The sequence below is a fragment of the Haliotis asinina genome, chromosome 7 (genome assembly GCF_037392515.1).
Source record: "Haliotis asinina isolate JCU_RB_2024 chromosome 7, JCU_Hal_asi_v2, whole genome shotgun sequence".
Taxonomy (NCBI): Eukaryota; Metazoa; Mollusca; class Gastropoda; order Lepetellida; family Haliotidae; genus Haliotis; species Haliotis asinina.
Window position 1 is genome coordinate 37,347,838 of NC_090286.1, and position 27,155 is coordinate 37,374,992.

General features: G+C 40.6%; 1 pseudogene; it reads right to left on the reverse strand.

The window, feature by feature from the left end:
- Window positions 1-1,028: 1,028 nt before the first annotated feature.
- On the reverse strand, window positions 1,029-19,817 carry LOC137291972 (acid-sensing ion channel 2-like; annotated as a pseudogene).
- Window positions 19,818-27,155: the final 7,338 nt, after the last annotated feature.

The following is a 27,155-nucleotide window of genomic DNA, read 5'->3' on the forward strand; positions in this document are numbered from 1 at the left end:
GAATGATAAGACTGTAATTTCAGGCATAAGATACTGATATTCCACGCAAACCTTTAGTTAAGACGAAGACAAATAGATGATTGGGGCATTGGCAAGCATTTTAGATATTCAACTATTTTGTTTAAAAAAACCCCAGGAAAATGTCATTTGTTTCGTGAAATGGATCGGTGGTCCTAAACATATTTGCTCAGTATATTGTGTTGATTCACTTCGTTGTGATTGTACCTGTTCCCAAATCGAGTGTGCTAGAACAATTCATGCGTGAAACGCACGGGGAAAATGAACTTCTCGATATTTATCAGACAACCTGTCTCCCTCTTGTTTCAAGTGGATCGTTCTGTGGGGCGTTCCCAAGTATGCAAATTGGGGTCATTTGTCAGGTCGTGGATCATCTTATATGTGTTTACCAGTAAGTGTTAATCAGGATACCCTGAGTATTGAAAAAAATCTCATTTCCACTTCCGGGGCGGCGGGAGGCCAAGTTGTTAAAGCGTCACTTCTCGTCAAGCCGAAGGTCTGGGTTCAGTTTCTCTGAGTACTATATCTGAAGCGCATTTCTGGCGTATAATATTGTTGGAATATAGCTAAAACGGGCGTAATACAAAACTCAGTCACCTACTTCCATATCTACCCTTTACACCTGTAATGATCTTCCCTCAAAACTATATCACATTATACACAATATAATTTCCTTTCGAAAGCAAAACCTTTCAGAGACATTAAGTAAACCAACAACCAAAAAAAACAGAATCAAAATGTAATCCTGTACATAACAATGCGCATAACAGTTTTCTGACACAAGTGCTCACATATTAAATACGGTAAAAAACCGTCACAGCCATAGTCCTAAGCGGACAAGGTACAAAATTTCCCAACAACGTCCTGGGCCCTTATTCTGGAAACGTTCTTTGGTCCTAAGAATTCTTAACTTTGATCGTATCCAATGTGTTAAGAATAGGCTTAAGAAGTTCGTAGGGCCACGAACGTTTCAAGAATAGTTAGCAAGGTGCCACATTTATGTGCCAGCCTTAGAATGGGGTTCCTGGTTACTTTGACCTTGGACAGAAGCACCAGAAGATCAGCTCGAAGAGGATTTCCAGGAACTCGGCCAAACTGAGTACAGATGCACCAATCCACAGACCCATGGTACCTCCAATATCTGACAGAAACCGCTCAGTCTGGAACGGAAAACATGATGGAAGCTTTAACTACTTATACGTTTCCGTCCAATACCTATCACTGAGCAAGATATACTCCCCTTTGACGTACAAGAACCCTATGTCAGTGGGTTTGACTCCGTGATGTGCTCTTATTGTGTCATCAGGTTTGTCATGTCCATTCAGGGCGGTGGGGTAGTCTGCTGGGTAAAGCGTTTCACCCCGAAGACCTCGGGATCGATTCCAGTACAATGAAACCCATTTCTGGAGTCCCTCGAAGAGATATTCCTGGAATATTGCTAAAAGCGGTGTAAAACTAAACTCAGTCTGTCATTTCCATACCCGAACTGATGGATTTCACCAGACTGCTTCACACACGAATTTATCCGACTCACTTCAAATCATTTGCTAAATATGCCTTGATATCCAAATTCGGCCTATTTGTCCTGTCTTAACCCAGCTACCCTAATGCATAGATGTAACATGCCCTCTTATCGATTATACTCTACTAACGTATTTACACCTCTCTCAAATGCTACATACATGCCTGTTTCAAAGAGCCTTGAATTTATTAACATTCCCAACATTGTCCCTTATTAGTGGCTCAACCCATGATACAATCTGACTGTTTCACAATTCGAATACAATAACAGCATAAACAAACAGGTCTTTCATCCACGATGTGACTGCTCAAATAGTAAATTATTTAAAAAAAAATTTTTTTTTTATCGACACCACAATTCCATATAGTGCTGTACATGTTGTATACAATGTTTGCAATGGTATATGGGGTTACATTCAACATATGTTATACATACTCACGACTATCCATACTATCCTGCGATATGCAGTATTATATTTGATACGTCATAAAGTATGCGTCTTAACAACTTGGCATAAGCATCAGATGAATGAGTCATGTATGACATATCATATTGTCTCTATCCCTATATCTGGCCTATTATGCTGTATATTGTATCATGTCCAAACATATCTTATTGTATGTTGCATTACATCTAATCTATCATGTTCTATAAATAATAGTGCATTACAGCCATATTTCATACATTGGAAATACATCTGACATATTATATTGTTAATATCGCCTCCTGTAATATGTCATGTTGTATATTGCTAAAAAGCATCCGATATATTGCTTCGTTATACAGCAGTACATATTTTGTTTTTTTTACACTTATACATGTAAGTACTGCTACTATATATATACACACATGATAAAACAGTAATGTCAGTATGATGAAAGGCGACATATAAGTTAAATCTTGATGTATATACAGGGCAAAAATAGTAAATGTTAATTTTGAAATTTTGATCGTAATATATGCATTTATTGACACACTGATAAGATATCAATCATAAAAATAACAATATCTCTAACCTATTTTGTCCAGGATATTTGGTTCGAACAATGCATGAGCCTGATAGTGTAAATGTTCTAAGCTTGATCAATAACTCACGTCATAAAAGGGTTCTTCTTTTATACTTTCAAAGTTCAAGCTGTTGAAATATACCTTCAGTTTTAAGAAGGACGCTCTGAAACAGAAGATACATTCTCATCGTCAAGACGCTGCTGATAAATACACACACAATTATTACTAGTTACTATGTTTTTATTACAAGTTACGTCATAGGTTATCACAATTTGCCGAAAGTATTGTAATTAACGTTTTGTTACATGTTAGGTCATAAACCGGTGCCTTTTCCCGACCCCTACGTATCCCCGATATATGTATGATTTGTTCTTAAGTGTTTACAAACAATACTGTTTTCTAATCTCCAGTCTCCTATGTTACTCACGTTCTTTTGTCCACGTTGTCAAAGTCGTAGTTGTTGTAGGAACATTTGGGACTTTCTGGGTGAATCCTACATGCTTGCTGTTCTAACTCCCGCTAAACAAGTACACAAAGGACAACATTTGAGATACTGGAATATGGCACATCAGCAAGGACAAGGCTGTTACTCTTTCCTCATTACGAACACCCAGGATAAACAAGATGTACAGGTATGTAATATTGTTAAATGTATCCATTTAATGTATTAGGCAAGTGATCAGCTATTTGGTAGGGCTAGGTTACATTTACTGTTTTCAAGCAGGTGATTAACTACCGGATAGGCCAAGGTCATATCTATTGTTATGAAGCACGTGATCAACTATTGGGAACATTTTAAATGACCACCCTTTTGCATGTGTTTGGGATCGCTGTCCCTGGTCGGCAGATCTGCTTTCGGCTTTAAACATAGCTATTCATAAACACATGGCCATGGTTTTAGATATAAAACCCAGAGTAGAGGGGTAAAATTGCATATACGTACAATGTGGTTGAGCACGGGCCAGTGTCTGGATGATAAGCTTGTTTGATACACCTTCTCCCTGAAACACAAACACATGAGTCTGTAATATATTTAGAAAGCTTTGAAAGGACAAATCTTTGTATTCCGTGTAAATCCATACTCGCGACTTCCAGTCAAATTAAGGCAACCTCTACAGGTCGATCGATCGATCGATCGAGAGAGAGAGAGAGTAATTACCAAAAATAACATGTATACGCACGCCGAATGAAACTTGAAGTGACGTAAACAAACACAAAAGTGCTATGACACCTACTGCTGTTAAAAAGAGCTCAGTTACTCACCTACAAGGGGTGCCGCATTTGCAGACATCCTTTCCCTTTCCACTGTCCAACACATACTTGCTGTGTACTCGGTCCTGACAGCTGAAGTCTGAAAGGGATAGTGTATAGCTTAGACAGGATGGTGTATAGTTTAGACTGTTGTTTTGCACATACTATGATCATTTTGATGAGAGAGAGAGTGAGTTAGTAGTTACGCCGCTTTTAGCACTACTTAAGCAATATCACATCGTAGGAACACCGGAAATAGGTTTCAGACATTGTACCCATGTTACTTTGAAAGAAGTTTGTAATGATGTAATGAAAAAAATGATATTAATAATTAGTGAAAGTCGTGCAGATGAATCTTGTCTTTGACTCTGGTATCTCTGCTACTAAACCGAAAGAGGACAGCAGGATAGTCTAGTGGTCAAGGCGTCCCCTCGTCACCGAACATCCGGATTCGATTCCCCAAATGGGTACAAAGTGCGAAACCCATTTCTGGTGTCCCCAGCCGTGATATTGCAGGAAAATTGCTAAAGGCGGCCTAAAATTAAATTCTCTTACAAAACTTAAACCTGCTAAACCTGTGTTCATGGTGCATGTCTCGATAGACGTATTGATGACACTTCTGTAAACCTTAAACGTATTCCTGTGTTACAGATGCAAGTCTTGGCAGAGGCCTTAACCATTTCCTTGACGACTAACCTTCCTTGGTGTTACAAATCTGGAAAGAGGTGTTGTGCTGAATTTCGCCCTCTGGTAGACATTTGCATTCGTCCATCACTAGGTTTCGTTCACAAAACTCCCGACACGCCTTGCAAACAAGAACATATTAACACCAGTTAACAAACATACATGCAAATAAAAAACTATGCAAATAAAACTATGCAAATGTTGACGTTTTTTCTCTTAACAATCAGATAACCATCATTAACATAAAAGATGATTGTGAATTGGTATCTTAACACCTAGATTTCTCACCTCCCCATCTATATCGTTATTGTTTGTTCGTATGATCATGCAGACCCTTCCGGCGCACCGTAAATTAATTTGTCTACGTCCTGCGACCAAACAGATATTTCTTTTCACAATCAGCGTTCACGTCGAACGAAACGCCTGGGGAGTATGCAGTCTGTCTTTAAAATCAATAGATTTCATCTGCTATGTCCAGTGGGAAGTTAAAAACTGTGGCTTCCGGGATGCTTGTCCACCACAACGTTCGGAAGTCACCTAGGTCTATCCATGCATGTTACACCCTGAGCACAAAGCGGCACGCCTAGCTTAGTGTCGAGCGCGATGTCACTGGGATTTGACGTCACTGGGAAGAGTCAAGTGGTCGCACGAAAGTCAACTTCTTTGTTTACTACTGATGGAGGAATCGTACGTCAACAAATTGGCGCCTTTTTTCGTGGATTCATTCATAGTGTAGGGATGCCTGACCTCTTGACGATAGGAAAAAAATCTCAGTAGGCAAAGAGACATTACTGGCATCTCAGACAGCGTCGTTGTGACACATATTAATGACCATCCTCTGAACACAAGGACAGTTTTCATGGATGACAATATAAGGCCACATCGTAAACGCGCCGTTAGTGATTTCTTACCGTAACGTCAAAAAAGTGCTTGCAGCTCTCAGTCTCATACAGCATCTTTGGCGGACAATGTGTGTCGCAGAGTACGCCACAGAGATCCTCAAGTATAAACTCTTGAAGCAGTGGAAGCAATACCTCAACGTCAGGTTCAAAGACTTGTGTAGTCAGTGAGGAGAAGGGTCAGGTATGTTATGTTGGTGGATGTTACAACAGATAATGACATTGTGCTCGATTAATTATAATCGTGTGATTTGCTGAGGATCGTTTGTCAGAATCGTGAAAATGACCGCACTTTTTAGCGTCACACGATGAAAACTATCCTCGCCACGTAAGGTATTTTGTCGTCGTGTTGCTTTCCTGAATAGAATGCATAGTTTCGTTTATTTATTGTTGCGATTTGAATTAGTCTTGGTGGGTCGATGTATAAAGATCGTAAGTTAAATTGAGTTTAGGCTCCTTTACCTTTGGTTTGTGGTAACGCATTGATACTATGAAAAATACGTAGTGTTGCGATACTTTGTTCTATGTGGATATTTAATGGATCGTCTAAAGAGCAAGCCAGGTTGAAAACAGTTGTAATGATGTGTCTCCTGCTGTTTCTTTGTTCGTCGTTCGTTCGTTCGTTCATCCATCCGTTCAACGACTCCGTGTTTGGCTGAACACGACTGATACACTCATTGTACAATATACTGTTTACTTCTTTACACAATTTTCTGTTCACTTTCAGAAAAGGGGCGACCTGTCATACTTCTTGTTCAGAGCTATATTTAACTAAAAATACTAACACACACTTTACATGCAAGTGAAAGTTTAGTCAGGATGATATTTTCTGAAGAGATGTGTCAGCAAATGAACTTTAAAACTCTCTAATGATAGGCACGTTCTAATTTATTGTCAAGGCATTCCATAAGGTAGCGGCAGAGCTTTTGAATGAACATTGTCCGAATCTTTTGAGCTTCCACCTTGGTATTTGGAGGAGGTGCTGTGTATCTCATCTAAGAGAACGAGATGTTTTCTACACATGGACGAGTTCACACTAGTACTCAGATGCCGTTCCATTTACACACTGATATGTAAGGGAGAGAACTTTGTACTCGACCCGTGTACAGGAAGCTAATCAGAGATCTTAGTATTGGCGTGATATGACCGTACTTGGATCTGGGTGTCACTATCCTGGCTGCATTGGACGTCTGTGTAATCAACCGTGATGTAACCTCCGTGACCTCATTTCCAAGGAGCACCACCTTCTCGGTTTGCACACAGGAGTTGCTCATCTTTGCCACCTACCGTTCATTGGTTCCAGATGTAATATTGTGTCAGTCACCCAAGCCCCAAAAGCATATACCATGCCGACATTTTGTTTAGTGGTGTGAATGAAATGAGAATGATTATCTGGTGAAGGTCCCGGTTAGAGGCAACTGACAGGATTGGATGGTCAGGCTCGCTGCCTTGGTTGACACATGTCATCGGTTCCCTATTGCGCAGATCAGTGCTCATGCTTATGTGCTGTGTGTGCAATAACTAGTGAACGAAAGTTATCGAAGAAACAGCGAATTACTTTTGTATCTTTTAAGGTAACTCTGAGTAATAGAATAGCAACGTTTTACCAGTAATTTCTATACAGATGTGGTAATGTAGATTACAAGATATATATTCAAGTTGTACAGTGGCCATGTTTTGTTGTTTATCACAATGCAATACAAATAAAATTATTGTGAAATACATTTCCTGTAACACTTGTTATATGCTTAGTGTAGATGTGTTTCAGTTTTCAATCCAAGAAACCACTGCTCCAAAAATCAAATACTCACCGAGATATATGCCCTACCACGCACATGCATATAAATACACAAATACATATATCAACATACACGTACACACTAGACAGTCACTTTCTCTCTCTCTCTCTCTCTCTCTCTCTCTCTCTCTCTCTCTCACACACACACACACAACAGAACCCCAAAACAAACAAACAATATGACTGTACATACAGTGAAAAGATAACTCTTTCACTGACAATTACATATACACGTATATGCTAAATATTGCAAGCCGAGCATGCTAACAGAAATATGAATATGCGCGCACACACTCACCCTCTCTGTGTATTCCACACCGAACTTCTGCCTGAAAACCTGACTGTCATTACATTTGCCGTAATCTCCCCCGAGTCGCTCAATCTTTACCTGATATTACCAGAGGAAAAACGACAACAAATCAGTCTTTACATGTATCAGGATTATGCATTATGGTAGCAAAGGAAATTAAAGGGACCATTGTGCTAATGATTCGAGGCATGACGCAATAATGCGCCATTATCTTGCACAGTAGGTTGTCTGTTCAAATACTCAAAGTATATTTACTGAGCACTTATGCATAGAAAGATATCTCCCCCTCCGCCCCCAACACACACACGTACAATAAATAAATAAATAAATAAATAAATAAATAAATAAATGAATGAATGAATGAATGAATGAATGAATGAATGAATGAATGAATGAGTGAGTGCACAGGCAGGGAAATGTGTAGAAGTAAATAGCATTGGGACCGACCTAACCGGTTCACAAAATCCCATCGCCCGCCGCCTGGGACAAGCCAGTTTTCATTTCGGGCAATCAAATAATGGCATCTTCCTACTACTAGATATTTTCCACTTATGGTTTCAAACTACAGAAAGTCTTGGATTTCATTTCATTTCTGCTCATAATGAAGCTATTAAAGTTCGCAATAATAATAAAGTAGAGATAGTAGAGAGTGAAATTATCACACGATAAATAGTCCAGTAAACATTAACATTAAGCATTTTGTCATACAATCAAGGCAAGTGGAAAATTGGTCAGGACAAGTTACTTTCTTGAAGGCTTTTTAAAATATTTATGAACCCCTGCTAACATTCTAGAGGTGGAGAAGAGACAACAGGAGCGTAAAGGGAACGAGGATGGGACCTACGAGAAGACACAGAAGCTGTTGTTAAGGACGTAGTCGTGAACGAAGTATGGGCGGCGGTGAAGAAGTAACGCGGCCAACGACCAAGGAGGCGAGGAAGAGGTGTGTAAGAAAATAAGGACGACGGATAAGAGCGAGTTTAGTTTTACTCCGCACTCAACAATATTCCAGCTATATGGCGGCGATCTGTAAATACCCGAGTCTGGACCAGACAATCTAGTGATTAATAGCATGAGCATCGATTTGCGCATTTGGGAACCGATGACATGTGTCAATCAAGTCAGCGAAAAGAAATGAAGATGAAGAAATGCTGAGAAATGAGATCGGTCGGGGAATGTCGAAACGGAATGAGGACGTAGAAGATAAAGAAGACGGTGGTGAGGACGGAGAAGATAAAGAAGACGGTGGTGAGGACGGAGAAGATAAAGAAGACGGTGGTGAGGACGGAGAAGATAAAGAAGACGGTGGTGAGGACGGAGAAGATAAAGAAGACGGTGGTGAGGACGGAGAAGATAAAGAAGACGGTGGTGAGGACGGAGAAGACGGAGATGAAAAGGGGTCGAGGACGGAGGAGATCATTTAGAAGACAGAGGCTTGGATAAAGGAGGAGAGGGGTCTATGGATGTGGATACAGTGAGTGAGTGAGTTTGCTTTTACGCCGCTTTTAGCAATATTCCAGCGATATCACGGCGGGGGACACCAGAAAATGGGCCTCACACGTTGTACCCATGTGGGGAGGATGTGGATACAGGCAAAAGTGGAGCTAACGACAGACTAAATGGAGGAGAGGAGTCTGAAGAAGAAGCAGGAAGCATACATGACAACCACGTACCAGTTTCATCGCAATACTTGTCTCAGAATTCGCCGACACCGTGAAGCCTTCAGACCCGGGAAAGGGGCGTGTCCCGTTGTCATGAATCACCACCCTCAGGCCGTAGCCCGTCTTGAAAGTGTCGATGAATTCCTCGGATTCGACATTGATGACCATTGATAACCCTAGTAGAATCATCCACAAGCATTACAGGAAGAGCATATTTTGATCACGATCAAAGTCATAGGTTTTCTGATAATATATCAGTGTTGGACACTGGATTGTCTGGTCCAGACTAGAATATTTACAGACCTCTATAGCTGAGTGCGGCGTAAAACTACATTCACTCACTCACTCAAACTTCGAACCGCTGTTTGTATTTCTCAGTATGTTAGTGGAATAAAAGGGCGCAAGAAACACGGGCACATGTCATTGACCCTTACTGTATGTTTGTTGTTGCTATTAATCAAAGGAACATGTAACTGTTTGAGCGTGTAAATTAGAGATAGATGGGTTTATTAAATGTCTCTTTAGATAGTACTCCGGTTAAGCCTGATGGCATATTGGCATTCCGACTTTGCCCGAGTCGGCGAAATCCGCGAAATGGACATGATGCTGGCAAACCTATAAACATAACAGGGACGTACCGGGATTCGATTTCACAATCACAGGATACTGGTGTGCCCAAGGGACTTAACTCCACACAGCCAAATGCGGGACCACGAACGACACAGCCACCTGTTTTACCCTTGAAAATAAGAGGCCCGACGGACGTGTTTTCTGACTTAAACATCCCCCGATAACTACATCCCTAATTCAACAAACATTAGATTTATCTTTATTATTTTAGTGCACATCAATTGATCATGTTGATCCAAGGTGATGTAACATGAAAAAACAAAACATTTCGTTCATTTGTTTAAAATTGTTCCAACATAGACTTTTGTTTCGCTATCAGGACTATCGAAACGGCAAACTGTTGCGGCCTTCCATGAAACGTACACGCATTTGCGTCCCTACAAAGAAGTAATTATGAACCATTCGATATAACAACATGCTTTAGCGCAGAGTAGTATTATCACTCATGTAGGTCGAGCGGAATACAAACATGCAACCAGACACACGTTCAGTGACAGTTTAGGTGGATAAAACGTGAGAGCGTTGAAGGCAAATATTGTAATGTTCTCTGCTGAGGTCAAAATACAGCGATTGAAGAAACTGTACAAAAGCTAATTGCTGTTCATATCCGCCTGTGTAAAGTATGAATGTATCAAACAATGAACTGACTGCAACACATTAATGAAAGTTGGAAGAAACAGGAATCAGTCAATTATCATCCAAGTCGTTTGTTGTTTTTTTCTTTAGAGGTAGGCATCGGGTAGATTCTAACACGAATCATAAAGTCGTTGCAATACCATTATCACTTGGGTTATAGTGGCGGGGCAGCGTAGCCTAGTGGTTAGCGCGTTCGCTCGGCACGCCGAACAGAGGTGGTTTATACATGGACATCGCACGCCCGGGTTACCTCCCTGTTCTTTACCTGATTCTGGTCCGCTTTTCGTGGCCTGTATCCCTTTGTTCTTGAGTGTGAAGCAGTTCCCAAGGTCCTTGGACAGAAACGTCGTGAAGTTGCTAGGAAGAAACGTTTAAAGCATCTCAAAGATGATTATTATATACAAGCTACTTGTCATTAACGTGGATTCTACTTCAGTAAAATGTATTGCTGTTGTATAGCTAAAACGGCATGAAACCATATTAACTCACTCACTTATATAAATACTTACCATTCGGAGATAATAAAATGCACCGCTCTAGCCAAATAACAGCTCAACTGAAACCTCATATTGTAAGACACTAATCCTCAAAGAATGAGAAACGCCCGCGACCTCTGATAGTGCGCTACAAAGCTAAAAAAATGGAAATTCGGGGTTATTGGGAGAGTGAGTGAATTTAGTTTTACGCCGCACTCGGCAATACAACGCCCGCGACCTCTGTTAGTGCGCTACAAAGCTAAAAAAAATGGAAATTCGGGGTTATTGGGAGAGTGAGTGAATTTAGTTTTACGCCGCACTCGGCAATACACCAGTTATATGTCGGTGGTCTGTAAATCGAGACAAGGCAACACACTGATCAACAGCATGAGCATCGATCTGCGCAAAGTGGAACCGATGACGTGTGCCAACCAAGGCAGCGAGCCTGACCACCCGATCCCATCAGTCGCCTCGTAGGGCAAGCATGGGTTATTGAAGGCCAATAAGCTAACCCGGATCTTCACGGACAGGGTATTGCTACTAGTCTATTCTATTATCATTACGTATATTCTCCTAACATATTTCCGTACCTGGCATCGCATCCTCGTCCATTGAGAGAACATTCAATCAGCATAGATTCCAGGTCATGGCCAACTTCTTCACGAACCCGGCTACAAAGAATAAAAAGGTAACCAAATATTTGGACTGTAATGATGCATCAAACTAGCGATAGATTGTGCCTTTTGAGTCTCCAATAGCAATTAATGGATGGTACAAAAAAAAACTATAAACGCGCAGCGCCTGTTACAGGAAGTACCAGATTCGTTCACCTTGACCTAGAGTTATCCGCCGATGTTACCCGTTAAAAAACATGGCTCAAACACTGCATGCGACTCTGAATTTGAAATTAAGAATAACGGAGCCGGATCTGAGTTTCAAGTTTGTAAAAGAGACTGAAACTCCTTCAGTTTGTTGTAATTTCATGTAAACAATCGTGTTGGAAATGACTTCCAACGAGACAATTCGAGGAGAAAAACACTATGGCAATGGTTTGTTGCAATGGGCTATTGATGTCGTAATAGTTCACTGCAAATGACTATCGCTATCACAATAGCCGTTCCCTAGTAAATACCATAAGTCATCCTATTACACGAGTTGCCCATAAAGTGCTGCTCTATGTCATGAGCTGACATGATATGACACTGTTTTTACCCTCAAATTTGATCAAACTGGCAGGAACATTACTTCGTCAGCCAGCAGGCCAATTACATACAATACTATGATCACATGATCATGCATACAAGCCAAAAAGAGCAAATATCACGTTTTTTAATCATCCTTCATCTTTCTGTTTCTCTACCAAATGGAGGGACAAATTTCCCTCATGATTTTGAAATAGCCAGACGTCCATGAAATTATTTGATGGGGATCCCTCATGTCCAACTTGAGGCCATTTTAGCATCCATTTTTAAAACGGCGGCCATATTTTCATTGCTTTTCCAAATCTAAGAAAAACCCTCTAAAATCAGAGTTAAGGAGGCCTTCCTTGTTGCAGAAGTTAATTTGTCAAATCTATAGTGTAACTAAAGCGACGTGAATGCATCAGGTATTCCTTTACGTCTTTGAGTAGTATTGTAAAATGACTTTTATTTTAAGACATGGATTGTTTTTCTTACGGGTCTTCTCCTGCCAGATAGTCGGCAATGAGTCCCCTCCTCACATAGAAGGTGTCCAGACCACCTACTTCCTCCTCGTAACAACCGTACTCATCACACACATATTCCGTCTCCGTGAACTCGCTCAAGTCAATTGGGTCGGTGTCCAAACACTCCTTCAGAGACATAAAGATAATAACATCACCTGTATACTATATGTGGAGAAATGTACCTGGCATCCTGTGGTAACTGTCATTGGTTTGTATGCTCATAAAGTATAGGGAAAGATTTCTCTATTAGATCGCGAAAGGTAAAGTTGTCTGGCCGTTTATCGTACAATATGTGTTTTTGCTGCGATACATTAATTTATCTTTCCTTCACGTAAAACACTTTCATTTCATTGATCAATAATGCCTGAACGAGTTTCCATGTTACTCTCCCATATGAGAGTGATAACGGTATAACACATTAGCCGTAACAACTCGTTTGCCGAACTCTGTCACTTCCATATTTCCATACAGCAGGTTTGGTCAACATAAATTCTAATAGAACGTCGGATGCATGTGATGCAGAGAGTTTGTATGTAAACTATCCTTACCGAGCGTTCACCTGTGAATTAAAATGTTAACAAATAAACTCTTCACCTTCCATTGTAATGAAGAAATCATCGTAACACGTTCTAAAGTGATTCCACATAATACAAAGAAATCAAAATATTCATCGGCAAAGATAATGGAAGAATACTTGAAAGAAAAGGACCAAAATCGTAATTCTGAGAATGTCGACTCAGTCACGTTAGCAGAGCTGCTGTCACCTTCTGACATGGATATTCAGACACAACATGGAGACCTTTACAAGACCTGGGGGATTTAAGGTAGAGTTTAAACACGTATCTGAAATCACCGCCACACTGCAAAGATTTTTATATTATCAAGGATCCAAGATTTAGTGACACTAACGAGTCATTCAAGATGTCAGCGTTGGAACTGAAAGCTGTCAGTACAGGTTGAAAGAGTGCACACACAGGTAATATCAGAAGCAGACAGAGAGAAGCTTTATTCCTCAATTCGTATGAAAAATGCTCCCTATGGCCTCTCAAACAAGGTACAATATGATAAATACAATTCTGCTTTTTCTGTCGTTGCATGGAAAACATGGAAAAAACAAGGCAGTCTACCTTGGGTAACACTGCTACATACATGATATATCATCATAACCCTCGAGAGAAGCATATAACCTACATCATCCCACTCCCTAGTATGCAAGCCACTTTTACAAATATCCCACCTCCAATGAATGAATGAATGAATAAATGAATGAATGAAAGTTGACGATGACGATTCAAACACCCCTACATAAGCTAAACACGTCCTTCAGAAATGTAATAAAGAAGGGGAGTAGTATACACAATGAGGGAACGAGGCCAGATCCTTCCCAAGGGCCCAATTTAATATTTTTTAAAAATGAATGCCCTGAGAAGACATGGTCCCTTGTCCGTGTTCTGTATACAACTAAGGGCAAGGTAGGGTAAATTGTGCATTATGTAAGATGTATATGTTTGGTTCGAGTTTGCGGAAGTAAACCTTACTGTGAGATATGAATGGTTTGGATAAGACCCATGGAATCCTTGAACAGATGGACGAAGAATTCTAAACAGGAATAACCTGAAACAAGTAGGCTGACGAACACAACACAACAGGGAAACCAAGAAACCAGCACCCTCGTCTAGCCCACCCGTACCAACAGGGATTATAATAATGGGTTATTATAATGGCGTACGTCACTTTGGTATTCAGTTGGGAGTTGGAGGGTTTTCTGAAGCGGGCATTCGAGCAGCTTTGCCTGGGACAGCTTGATGGGGTTCATGTTGCAGATGGTGACGGCAGGAAAAGGCAGTGCAGTGAAGCCAAGTTTCACCGACGTCTTAATGGGGTACTTATAAAACGTCGTGAAGAGTTCGACAAGCTGGATGATCATCACTGACGTTGCCCCAAGGAAGAACAACGTCCACATAATCTGAAAATACTCAGATATGTTCATTATGTGCCATTTTATATTTCACAAAGCGTAGGGGTTTGTAAGGCTATCAACTGCCATCAAAGTATACGTTGATACTGACGTGTCCTTAGTACTAATATAACTGCCATCAAGGTATATACTGTCACTGACGGGGTCTTAGTAAATTAAATACTGCCAACAAGGTATATACTATTACTGACGCAGTCTTTGTACTATAAAGCCGGCCAACAAGGAAAATACAGTCTCTGGTGAGTTCTTAATTCTATACTACTTAATACAGTACTAAGAGTGAGTGAGTGAGTTAAGTTTTTCGCCGCTTTTAGCAATATTCCAGCAATATCACGGCGGGGGACACCAGAAAATGGGCTTCACACATTGTACCCATGTGGGGACTCGAACTCGGGTCTTCGGCGTGACGAGCGAACGCTTAACCACTACGCTACCCCACCGCCCCCAGTACTAAGACCTCGTCAGTGACAATATATAATATAGTACAGTTACAATAGTGTATTTTGTGTAAATTGTATTATTGATTAGGTGAGAATTTTTATTTGGGTCACAATGTTTAAAGTTTTGAGTGATTGTTATTATGGGTCACCTTTCGTATCATAAATGTTCAGTGCTTTTCGTACTTGGCAGTAGGCTTTAGTTCTCTAGACTTACATCTCTTAGGGTGTGTGATGTGTTTACTTCCGGGAGTCACGAAAATTCGTTAATTGAGATGGTAGCATTGCACTCGAATGTTCAGGAGTCAGTGACTGTGTATATAAAGGCTGGTTGTGTTGACGACAAGGACACACCCATACGATTAACTGGAGTACTTTGCCTGCCTTTGTCAACGCTCGACCTACATAACAGCTGCCTGACCACTCGCTGTGTTACATTCAGTATAACTGTTTCTCACTCTCAGACCTAAAGTTTGGTGAGTTGACATTATATATTTGTGACCCATTACTTTAAATTTGACTCAGTTACATTGTACAAGAAACCTCTATTGTGAATCTTTGTATCTTGCCTTTTTTTTACTTAATACAGAAATATTGAAAATTTTAGACTCCTCAGTGTTGTATTTTGCTGGTTCTGAGGGGATTTCTCATACCTTCTGTCACGGCAAATTATTCACCGTAACAGTACAAAGAACCCGTCAGTGACAGTATATAATACAGTTCTGAAACCCCGGCAATGAGAGCATATGTTTAGCGTTTCATGACCCTGCGGTAAACATCGGCATGTGAAACTGATCAACTTGGAAACTAGCACTCTAACATTGTTACAGTGGATGGACATCAACGTTTCTGTGGGTCTGAGCAGGCTTTCAGTTGTTAAAGTGAAGCGAAGCCCTGATGTTTGTTTTTGTTCCCGGAGTTCAAAGGGTAAGGTAATATTTGTTCACTGTTCCCTCGGGGCCTATAACTTGATGAACATTAACAAACGTCGATGGTACCTCAACCTATGGTCCCCGAGGCACCAGTGATCAAATATTATCTTCGAACTCACGGAACAAAAACAAACATCAACGGGACTTTATAAGTTGTGTACTGGTCACGTGAGAGATTGGGTTGATGAACCATGTACATTAGTGAGCGACATTATGTGTGAGGTAAGATAAGTACTGCATAAGTACTTGGGTGTGCGCTCTCCCTTGAAATCCACTTATAAATACGTTACTGGCTGATTTAGTGTTACCTCATTCTCTAGCTGCTTGATTTCATGCTCACACTATCAGCCCCTGGTTTACCATATCAAGTACTCATATAACATTTAGCGTATTCAAATACCCCTTAGTGGGAATCAAACGCGGCAGGTCGTCTATGCAGCTAGCAAACCATCTAACCATTAGGCTAGTCCACTGACACAGGCCTCTTAAAACCTCTGTGCTTAAATACTGCTGGAAACGGCGTTCACCCAAAGCACTGGCATTCATTACCTTGAATACAAGTCGTGGCGATGCCCATATCTTGGGTATTCCCATAAACGAGGTAGTTTCTGCAAAGTATGTGAAGAATGTGATGCATTTACCACGTGACTTTTCTTTCTCATCATTGTCGCTCGGGAAAACCTTGGATTTCTGGAAAAGAAATATATACTACCTATCAAAGGTTCAGACTCAGTAGTGTAAATGGAGCCACTTCCATCATTCAATTGTTCCAAGCTAGATTCCGCAAAATATTCCATACTGTTAAAGGCACTGTTTCCACATGAACTGGTGTATTGTAAAACAAATTCATAACGTTGAAAAGATTATTATCATGAGTTCAATAAATGATGAAAGTCTGGGGGAGTTAAAACTTTACACCAAAACGCAGCCGTTCACGTGCACCACATTTACACGTGTTTTTCTACAAGTTGATGGTTTCCACACGTCAGGGGAGACAGTCAGCTTCAATGTAACCACACACACGCACATGCACATACAGTGTATGTATAAAATATGGTGAGTGCCTTAAATGAGTCTAAACATTTGATGATTAGTATAATTAATACATCACAACGTCAATATCAGATATTGCTCTAACTGAATTCTAGACATATCGTGTGTGACAAAGTACTGCTCCTTCACGCTACCGTGAACATCCGGACTGTATATGACTGTTGTCATACACATAGCTTGTATTAAAATTCCATAATGGCGATAGAAGGAATGAATCATGCCAAAGGTTTCATTATCTATACATGTACTCTTTTCATAGCGAGGGTGACCTTTACGGTTTAGAGAACAACTAATGCCGTCGATGTTTAGATGCGTCGATCGTCGAAACATCCACCCCGAGCCTATATGCTTGGCAGTCGTGAAAAACACACCCACACTAGAACGATTTGGCAAGTTTTAATAGTGATTGCACTACTCAGGATTGGGCTTGTACCATTCCCGAGTTCGAACGATTCCTTCGCTCCACCCGCGATTTTTGTCATGAATTAAGTAATAATTATTATTTTGTCACAACGTTTAGTGTTTTGAATAATAATTATGATGGGTCACATTTCGTATAATGGGTGGCACTTTTAAGAGTTTGGCAGCAGGCTTTCCGGAAGTGCTTTAGAGTTACCTCCTCTTGAGTTTGTGTTGATTATTTGCTGACGTCCGGGACACTATTCGACGGCATTCCACGTGAGTGTCGATGGTAGTATGTGCTCGAACTTGAAATGACTGAATATATATGTAAAGGCTATTTGCCTTGTTGAGACGGACACGGACACACAGAGTTTAACTAGAGTATACATCATCTGCATCCGTCAACGCCAGATCATCAATCGCTGCTAGACCGCGCGCTGTGTTACATTCTGCATGACTGTTTCTCTCTCGCACTAAGACTTTGGTGAGCTACATTATACACTGTATTTTGTGACTCATTGCTTTAGATTTTGTCTCTTTGTATTTGAAATCGGTATTGTGAAAATGACTTGTGACTTTGTATAACTTGCTCTCTTTGCCAAATGATACAAAATTTGAATGTTTTTGACTTGTCTTTGTTCTGTTTTGCTGGTTCACAGGGGATTTCTTACACCTTTTGTCACGGCAAAATTCTTAACCGTAAGAGCATCTTTATTAGGCATCATGAGCGCTTCCAACGTGTGCTCGTATTTATGCAATTCGTGTTTCTTTCTGTTTGAAAGGAACCTCAGAAAGATTAGGATATCAATAGTGTATCTGCAGGGTCATAGAGGCAATGATTCCTGTCAATTTCTTTATCTGTATCCAACTGTGCTCCAAATATAATAATCATAATAATGACAGCTTTAAACTTCATTGGAATAGGCCTATATACAGCCTTAGAAGAATTCCCGCCAACAAACACGAGCTTGCCTTTTTGGATGAAACGAATTCATTTATTTATATAACTGAATTTTCTGTCCCATTTGACAGCGGTGTAATCGACAGAATTCAGGAGCCCTTGGTTTGGAACCTCCTCATCTCTTGTTGCGGATCAGGACAGTGCCCGTGTTCTCCACCGGGAGCACAGCCCTTCTTCACTCTAATGCAGAAGGCTGCTTTCAATATTGGAGACCTTAGATGTTCTCCGGATGGTTCTCGTTGGGATCATCTAGGCAGCGTTTCCTGGGAAAAGTCCCATTCGCTGTCTGGGCTGCGTGTAGAAGGAGTAATGGCTCTGAGCTGATGATGAGTCATACCAGCTTGACTGTTCAAGGATTACCCGAACCCTCTCTGATGCCTTTTCATCTTGATCTGTAAAACTTAATAATACATGTGGATTTATAATGCGCCTTTTCAATGTGCAATGCACATGTTCAACACGCTACACAATCCGAGAACTTATTATTACCTCGGATTGCCCAAGCTGCCTGTGAGGAGGAAGAAGGTGAAAATTACTTGACTTATCCCACCTTCCTTACATCTTCATCAGGAAGTTCCAGGATCGCCTAGAACCTGCACACTGTTGTGTTCAGTGGTAGCTGACAGATTTGACAATGTATTAATCGTCGTCTAATTTCCTAGTTTGGTGTTGATTGTAATCACTGGAGTGTCTGTTCCATTGACTCAAAGTCTGCCGGTTTATCGTGGACTGGATCTTGGCATCATCAAGGGCAGATACAAGGGCAGATTGGTCGGACAATTCACTGACTCACTCTCTCTCTCTCTCTCTCTCTCTCTCACACGCACACACACACAGACAGACAGACAGACACACAGACACTCACACAGACACACACAGACACGGAAACACAGACACATACAGACAGACACACACATACTTATACACACATACATACATACATACACAGACACACACATACATACATACACACACACACACACACACACACACACACACACACACATACATACATACATACATACATACATTTGTATAGCTCCGATATCCAGCTCAGCTCAGCTGCTTCAAGGCGCTTAGTTTGTCCCCCGATCGCTGGATGTCAATCTCAACACCCTGGGGACTATACAACTCTTGATGTCTCTAGGCGCACCGAGTTCATGTGGCTTTCCCATCCTAACGACAGCCGGGTGGACTGGGTTCACGCCGCTGTACCCGCAACTAGGTGTTTACACGTACTCTTGTAGCCAGCATGTGGTCAAATGGCAACTGGTCTATCCCAATAGTCGCCAGGACACAAGCGTGGGTTGCTAAGGTTCTATTCTAACCTGGGTTATGTGTTTATTGAAGGCTTTCCAGCGTAAATATTACACTAATAGCTAGCATCTACTGAACCGAGGGCCAGGGTATGATTAGCGAGTATTTCTTCAGCATCACCAATCTTGAAAGGATTCATAGTAGTTGTGAATTGACAAGCAAAGGGGACATCTCAGGTCCCGTCCATCCTGGGAACTGTCGTCCTTTTCGCCTGGTAAAATATCCTCGTTTGTAATTCTAAATACTTATACTTGTACTTGTGAAAATGGAACTGCTATATATGTAATATTTTTTAAACCATATTTTGTGTATATGGTGTCTCGACTTATGTAAGTGAATTTGGTGAAGTTGGAAACAAAGGTGGTGAAGATGCAGATGCAGCATCAACATTCAGTAGTGTCTAGGCCAGCCTCGCTTGCCTGTTGACTTACCATTTACATGGGAGGGTAATGTGACACTTCAACTCACTTTCGAAATTTTTCATATCATCTCTATATGTAAATGGAAGTAGGTGAAAAGGTGGGTGAGTTTGGTTTCAAGCCACTCTTAGGAATATCCCAGAAATATCACCAGATGTGCTCCACACATTTTCCCATGTGGGGAATCGAACCCTGGTTTTCAGCGTGAGGAGCGAACGCGTTAACCACTTGGCTACTCCACCGTCTAAGTGAATAAGTAAGCAAATATACGTTCCAGTCCAGATACCCGCATTGGCGGTACCTAAGTTACACAAGATTGACGTTAAATCAAGGAGCTTCTGAAGAAGTCACCAAAGGGACAGAAGAGCTGCGCAAGGTGATCTAGAACTATACAGTACAGATTCAAATACGAATGTGGGACTCAACCTGACTACTGAGGTGAGTTAGTGAGTTGGGCTTATCTCTGCTCCTAGCAATTTTCTAGAATATTTGACCACTACATATTTGGATACATCGGTGTTTTTCAGTCTGCAGTTACTCTCGAGACCAGTTCAATGTGATTGGATCAGTCTGATTAAACACTCTCAACTGACCTTTACTCCACTGTCCCGAACAAAACTGCACCACGGGTTTTGAAACGCATGATGCCCACTTGTGTAAATTACTTGGATCGAAACTGCTCATCCCGAAGTCAATGGATGCAAAAACGTCCAGTCTAGGAAAGCTTGACAATGGGGTCTCATTGGCGTGATACTGGGGCTTGGCTATTGTCGTCTTGATATTTGTTTGTTAATTTACACACCACAAAGATAATTATTATCTCGTACCTACACTAGGGTATTATATCCGTGTATGCTCTTGGAATGGTAACGCTTTTCAGCTATCTGTTTCCTCTGTTGGTACCCTAATCCATTCCCACAAGGCTATATACCATCTTCCACATTGGCTTTCATCAGCACGCACTGGCCCATCAAAACGATTATTTCAACGTTCACTCCGATACACAAAGGCTGCTGTATATGACTATAATGTTACCAGCAGTTCCAATTCATTAATCTCCAAGAATCAGGACCCATTTTATCATTAGCGCTAGGGTTGACATCCAGAGTGCCGATTGCCGTCACATGCATATATTTAATTCAACTTCCACAATGGCGATAGAAGGACTTAGTCATGCTGAAGCTATTATTTATACACATTTACTCTCACACACAGTTTGGTCGGTAGGGGTCCGAGCACAAGTAGTAACGTCATTGTTTAGATGTGTAGACCGGTCAACTGTTAACCCCGAGCCTAATGGCTTGGTATACACACGTCATACGGCGGACACTGAGGTAGGGGTCACTTAATGATTCCCCCCCCCATGATCTTTTAATTTTTAACATATGCACTTTGGGAGCGATAGGGGAAACAACTGCTGTGATGACATAGTGGGAGTGTATTTCCCTTCGTTATGCCGTTAGCAAGTCATACCAAGATTTACCCTTCATTGTCTCTCTCTTAAGAAAGACCTATTAAAATAACTTGGACTGAAATTACAAATATATTCACTGACACACCTATACATATGTGATTTGTGTGTGACTAGAACAGTCATTTCAAACGTTATCCAACGATAGCATCCCGAAAACAGTCGTTAAAACCTTTCAAACTTTAAAAGTAAGTGAATAAGTTTAGTTTTGGTTTTTCCTGTAATATCACGCGGGGACATCAGAAATGGGCTTCACCAGTGTGGAAATCGAACGCGGGTGTTCGGCATGACATGCGAACGCTTTAAGCAGTAGACTACCACAACCGCCCTTTCATACACTGTACCAGGGCCTTGAATTCATGTATGTATGTGGCTTGAGATATAGACTAGAATTATCCAGAATTATTTCATTTGATAAATTTGTACGGCATCGCAGGGTTTCAAGAAACAAAAACAGACTTATTTGATAAGTTAGAAATCCCCGGTTACTCTTTACACATTCCGCATAGATCGACGTGCAGTCCTGGGGAATTGGAGTTGCAGTTAAAGATGGATTCAAAGCAAACGAAACAGTGCATTAAGATCTCGGGAACTAACATGTCCTCTGGATAGAAATTTGCAGGGTCCTTATTCATAGAGAGGATGCCATGTATGTTGGTGTTGTGTATCTTCCCTTAGAAAGGTCGAAATACATAAATAATGACACAGTTTATTAAATTGAACAATCGCTATTACATTGCCTGACGACCCGTGAAGGTCCCGGGGTAGATTAGGCCTTCAGCAACCCATGCTTGCCATAAAAGACGACTATGTTTGTCGTAAGAGGGATCGGGTGGTCAGGCTCGCTGACTTGGTTGACACATGTCATTGGTTCCCAATTGCTCAGATCTATGCTCATGTTGTTGATCACTGGATTGTCTGACCCAGACTCGATTATTTACAGACCGCCACCATACAGCTGGAATATTGCTGAATGCGGCGTAAAACTAAACTCACTCACTCATTCACTCACAATGCCTGACTCTCTCCAAAAGTGTCTGGTTAGAAGGTGATTTCAACGCTAAAACTAGCGTATCGTGTGACTGTTGTTATGTGGCAAGCATATGACACCGCTGATGATTGAGACATTGACTTGTGAGACACTGAAAATGATATTGATTCTGAAACTATTTTATCATCTTTAAATCTACCTCTTCAAGGAACTTCACAAGATTCTAGTACGATAAATCCCCCGAAACATGGATATAAATTACTTGAAATGCGTTAACGCCTGCACATCCGTAATGGTCGAATATGACAGGATAATGACGAGGGTAAGCTCTCTTGTAACAATAAAACTGTGATTGACTATCTCATTGCTTCTCCATAAGAATTTTAATGCTGGACAGTATTCACCGTTCGTACTCGAACGTGCTCTGTCCATTCTACTTTCCCATGCAAACATCGAGTTGTCCAGTAGTCGAGCAGTCTCTTCTTAGCAATACTAAAGGTACGCCCACCCAAGCAAATAAGCCAAATCGTTTTGGTGATGCACAACCAGGCTTCAGGATAACATTGATGTGGAGAAACTTGACACCATATTCGATCGGCTTCAGAATAGGTCAAGTGAAACCGTCGACAAACAATTTGTGAGTAACATCCCTACTAATATTTCTAATGTGCTCCTTGATGCAGCTTGGTCTACTTGTGATATTAAACGTAACACTGTTCATGTCTCAAGCAAGATAGAACATACTAAAAAGCAAAACCCATGGTTTAACAGAGAATGTAAAATTATGCGAAACTAGAACTTAATGTAAACTTGCATCCAGACCTTATTAAAAGTAATTAGATAAAACATTAAACAATATGAATTTAAGACAATTCAAGTACTATATTTTAGGTCACTTTGATTAAATGGTACGACAAATCTGAAAATACCATAATCAAACTGGTTTTCGGAAAGATTTCTAAACAATGGATAATAATTTCGTAATGTCATTATTACTCGGCGGTTTTACATAAACGCTTAACTTGGCATGCAATGTGTCTTGGTAAATGTGCATGAGGTACCTAAAATGTAATCACAGAAGTAATATACTCCAACATAAATGGCACACAAATAATGTTCCGAAAACAATCAATGAAGCAAACAAGCTGGCAAGACTACTGCATCGTGGGCCTCTGGGGACAAATGACGTTTATTTCGTTAATAACACTAACTGCTATAGGAGTATTGTCACAAAACATTGGTAGATACGTCACTGGTGCGAACACATTGCATATCGACGGGTTCGTACATCGTGAGTCTCCTTCAGGGAAGGCCGAAGACCCGGGTTCGATTCCCCACATGGGTATAATGTGTGAAACCCATTTTCTGGTGTCCCCCGCCGTGATATTGCTGGAATATTGCTAAAAAAGCGGCGTAAAACTAAACTCACTCACTCACTCCTTCAGGGAAGGACGTGATTAGGAGGTATCCATCAATTTTGTCAGACATCCAATTAGTCAAACAGGTTCAAACAAAACCCATCTGGTTTAGTATATAAAATATATAACACTATAAATAAAAGAACAGAAGTTATCCTCCATACTACACCTTACTTAATATGTATACATTTATTTTACCAACGTTTGCTGCTGTATTTAAAGTATATTTATATTGAATCGTTTGAACACTCAACATTTATAAGCGTAAATAACCATTTTATAGCAGTTTTAAGCTTGTCATCACATACTGAACCACAAACGAACTGTCGCACTGATACTGGTTTCTTGAAGCACACACTTTAAGAAACAATCAAAACGGAAGTTTGAATTTCAATTTGACATTTATGGTTAACGCATTTTCGGAAATCACACTTAGAGTTCACACAAGTAAAATCCACAAAAATGGTACCATTAAGATACTCTCAAGTCATCATTGTGTGTAGTCTCCATGAGCAAAGATGAAAACGTTGCATCATCTTTACATGGCAAGAACTAGCTTGTTGATAAAAGCCATTGGCTCTTGAGTCCATACACTGCGAAGTGCCTGATTCAGTCCAGCCGCAGTTGTCGGTCTTGGTTGGAGGTCATTCAGTCTTCCTTAAATCTCGCCCCAAAGGTGTTCAATTGGACTTCAATCATAACTGAGTGCAGGCTATTGTAGGGATTGGATGCCATGTTGCCTTAGGAGGTCAAACGTTGCTCTGGCAGTGTGGGCATGAGCGTTGTCTTGCTGGAAGATGTGATTTCTGTAACGTCCAAAATGTGGTACAACGTTAACGTGCGGTCTGATGACTCGGTCAATATAGCGAGCAGCTGTCACGTCATTTCCTCCGCCTGGACAAAGATTCTGGAACAGTACGGCGTCACTTAACTGGTTCAGACCGACTGGACCCCACACCACGATGCTTGGACCACCAAACGAGTCTCTTTCAACAGCACACCCTTTGGAAAACAGTTCCCATGACTTCACCATACTCTCACTCTGCCATCGACTATCGAAACTAAATATCAGCTTTCATGAGATAAAAGCACAGTTCTCTATTGTCGATAACGCCTATTTCAATGCTGAATTGCCCATTGAAGTCGATTTCTGGCGGTGATGAGCGATGAGGACAGGACAGCAGAGGTTTCCTCCTCGGAAAGGTCGAAAGCACTGTGGCAGCACTGAAAGGTCTGTTGTCCCAGTGGTCTGGCATGGTCTGGCATGGTGTTTCCGGTGTTGTGGGGAAGCGATCTTGCAGGTGGTTGCATATAATCTGTCGGACGTTGTGAAGTTACTGAAGGTCGCCCACTGAGTGGACGGTCTTGGATGCTGTTAGTGACCTGATACCACTCTTGAAATCGGTGGATTGTCCTAACATGAACACCGAAAGGTTTGAGAGTGTTCACACCTTGCGATCAACCAAAGACGTGGTCCCTCTGATCTCTCGTAATTCGTGCCATGGCGACTGAGTTAAAACAAACATGATATCGGGCGAGTTTGGAACTCTCTTTCGTTGGTAGTGTTTTCACAATATGCAACTGCATTTTCATTTTCACGAATGTCATACAGAACCTGTTACCACATCTGGATTTTAGGTGCGTTTGGTCGATATGCCTTGTCTTCAGAAAACACACTGAAGTTGGTAATAACTGTCAGGTTGGATTGAAAACCATGTTAACAAAGCGATACAATCATAATAGATAGAACAATATTTCGCATTTGATCTTGAAATGCTAAGTGTCTTTTGTGGTTCAGATTTGCCCATTCACTGTGATACCGCACCATACCACAGTGGACCCAGCCCCAAACGATTATGGGGTACGACGTTCTTGGATACTGATTAGGACGTGACCAAGCCCGATTCCTTCGGTCATGGACGTCAGTTGGTTCGTCAGAAAATATGACATTACCCAAACGTCAATTCTACCATGACTTCCGTAAATACTGGACTGTGGTTGGCTACTGAAAGTCAGTCAGGGGTACTTTTAAATCTGAATAATGCGGGTAATGGTTCGATTTTATATATCAAATTTAGAGCAATTATATTTTACCATACACCTCTAATAGTCCAGCGGGTAATGGCATGATTTGTATGCAATTGTGCATTTTCATGTTACAAGTGAAATTTTAGTTATAATACTTAGAAAATAATATTCTAACATATTTCAGATAGGGAGGCACTCAAAAATATGTTTTATTTTTTTTGTATCAACTTCCAAAAAATATTGTGAAATATTGAGTCAGTGTTATCTGTTGTGTGGAAAGTACTAGAAATAAGGTTGAATGAGAGTGATCTCCCCTTTGTTATGACTTTGATGTTATGTCATCAGTCAAGGTTAAGATGATGTAATCAGACAAATATACATATTTAATTGGAGGATTTTGCACTGATTTTGCACAAGTGGCAGGAAGAATGTTCATTGTTGCTGAAGAGACATGAATGGTGAGTAAAATCCATTTTACCGTGTTTTTTGTGTGCAAGGGGCACCTAAGGGCTTCATCACTGACAAGTTGCAGGGACATGAAATAATGGACAAGACAAATAATATTTATCTCCTTCATGGGTGTATAATTTCAGAATTGTCTAAAACTAAAAACTGCCCAATTTACATTGTTCAGATTACTTGGTATTTCAAAAATATTGGTATCACAGGTTTTGTAGAATTTACATGTAATAATACTTCCCTTCCACTAATCCTATTTCTTTAGATGGTGGGGACTGTTGAAAAAGTTTGTTGAATTACAGTTTTGATGGCATTTCACTGCCTATTACGTAAAAGCCATATGTGGTTTGTTTTGTGAAGTTTGTTATGGTTTGATAACAAAATAATGTCACTGTTATATGAAAAAAATTAGCTTCAGATTTCAAAATGATCTGGGTGTACAAGTTCAACTTATGCCCATGATAGTAACTAATGACTGTAATATTTCTCTTATCAACATAAATAGAGCATGTTCACAAGTTATTCCAATTCTCAAGGTACCAATCATGATTTAGGTATTGATAAGGACATTTTCAAATAGAAAGATCATAGTCATGTCATGAAGTACTTTTATTTTGGTCACTTCTCCAGAAAATAAGAGCTTTATTGTTGTCCAGATTCCACGGATGATGACTAGTTCCACACAGTCCAC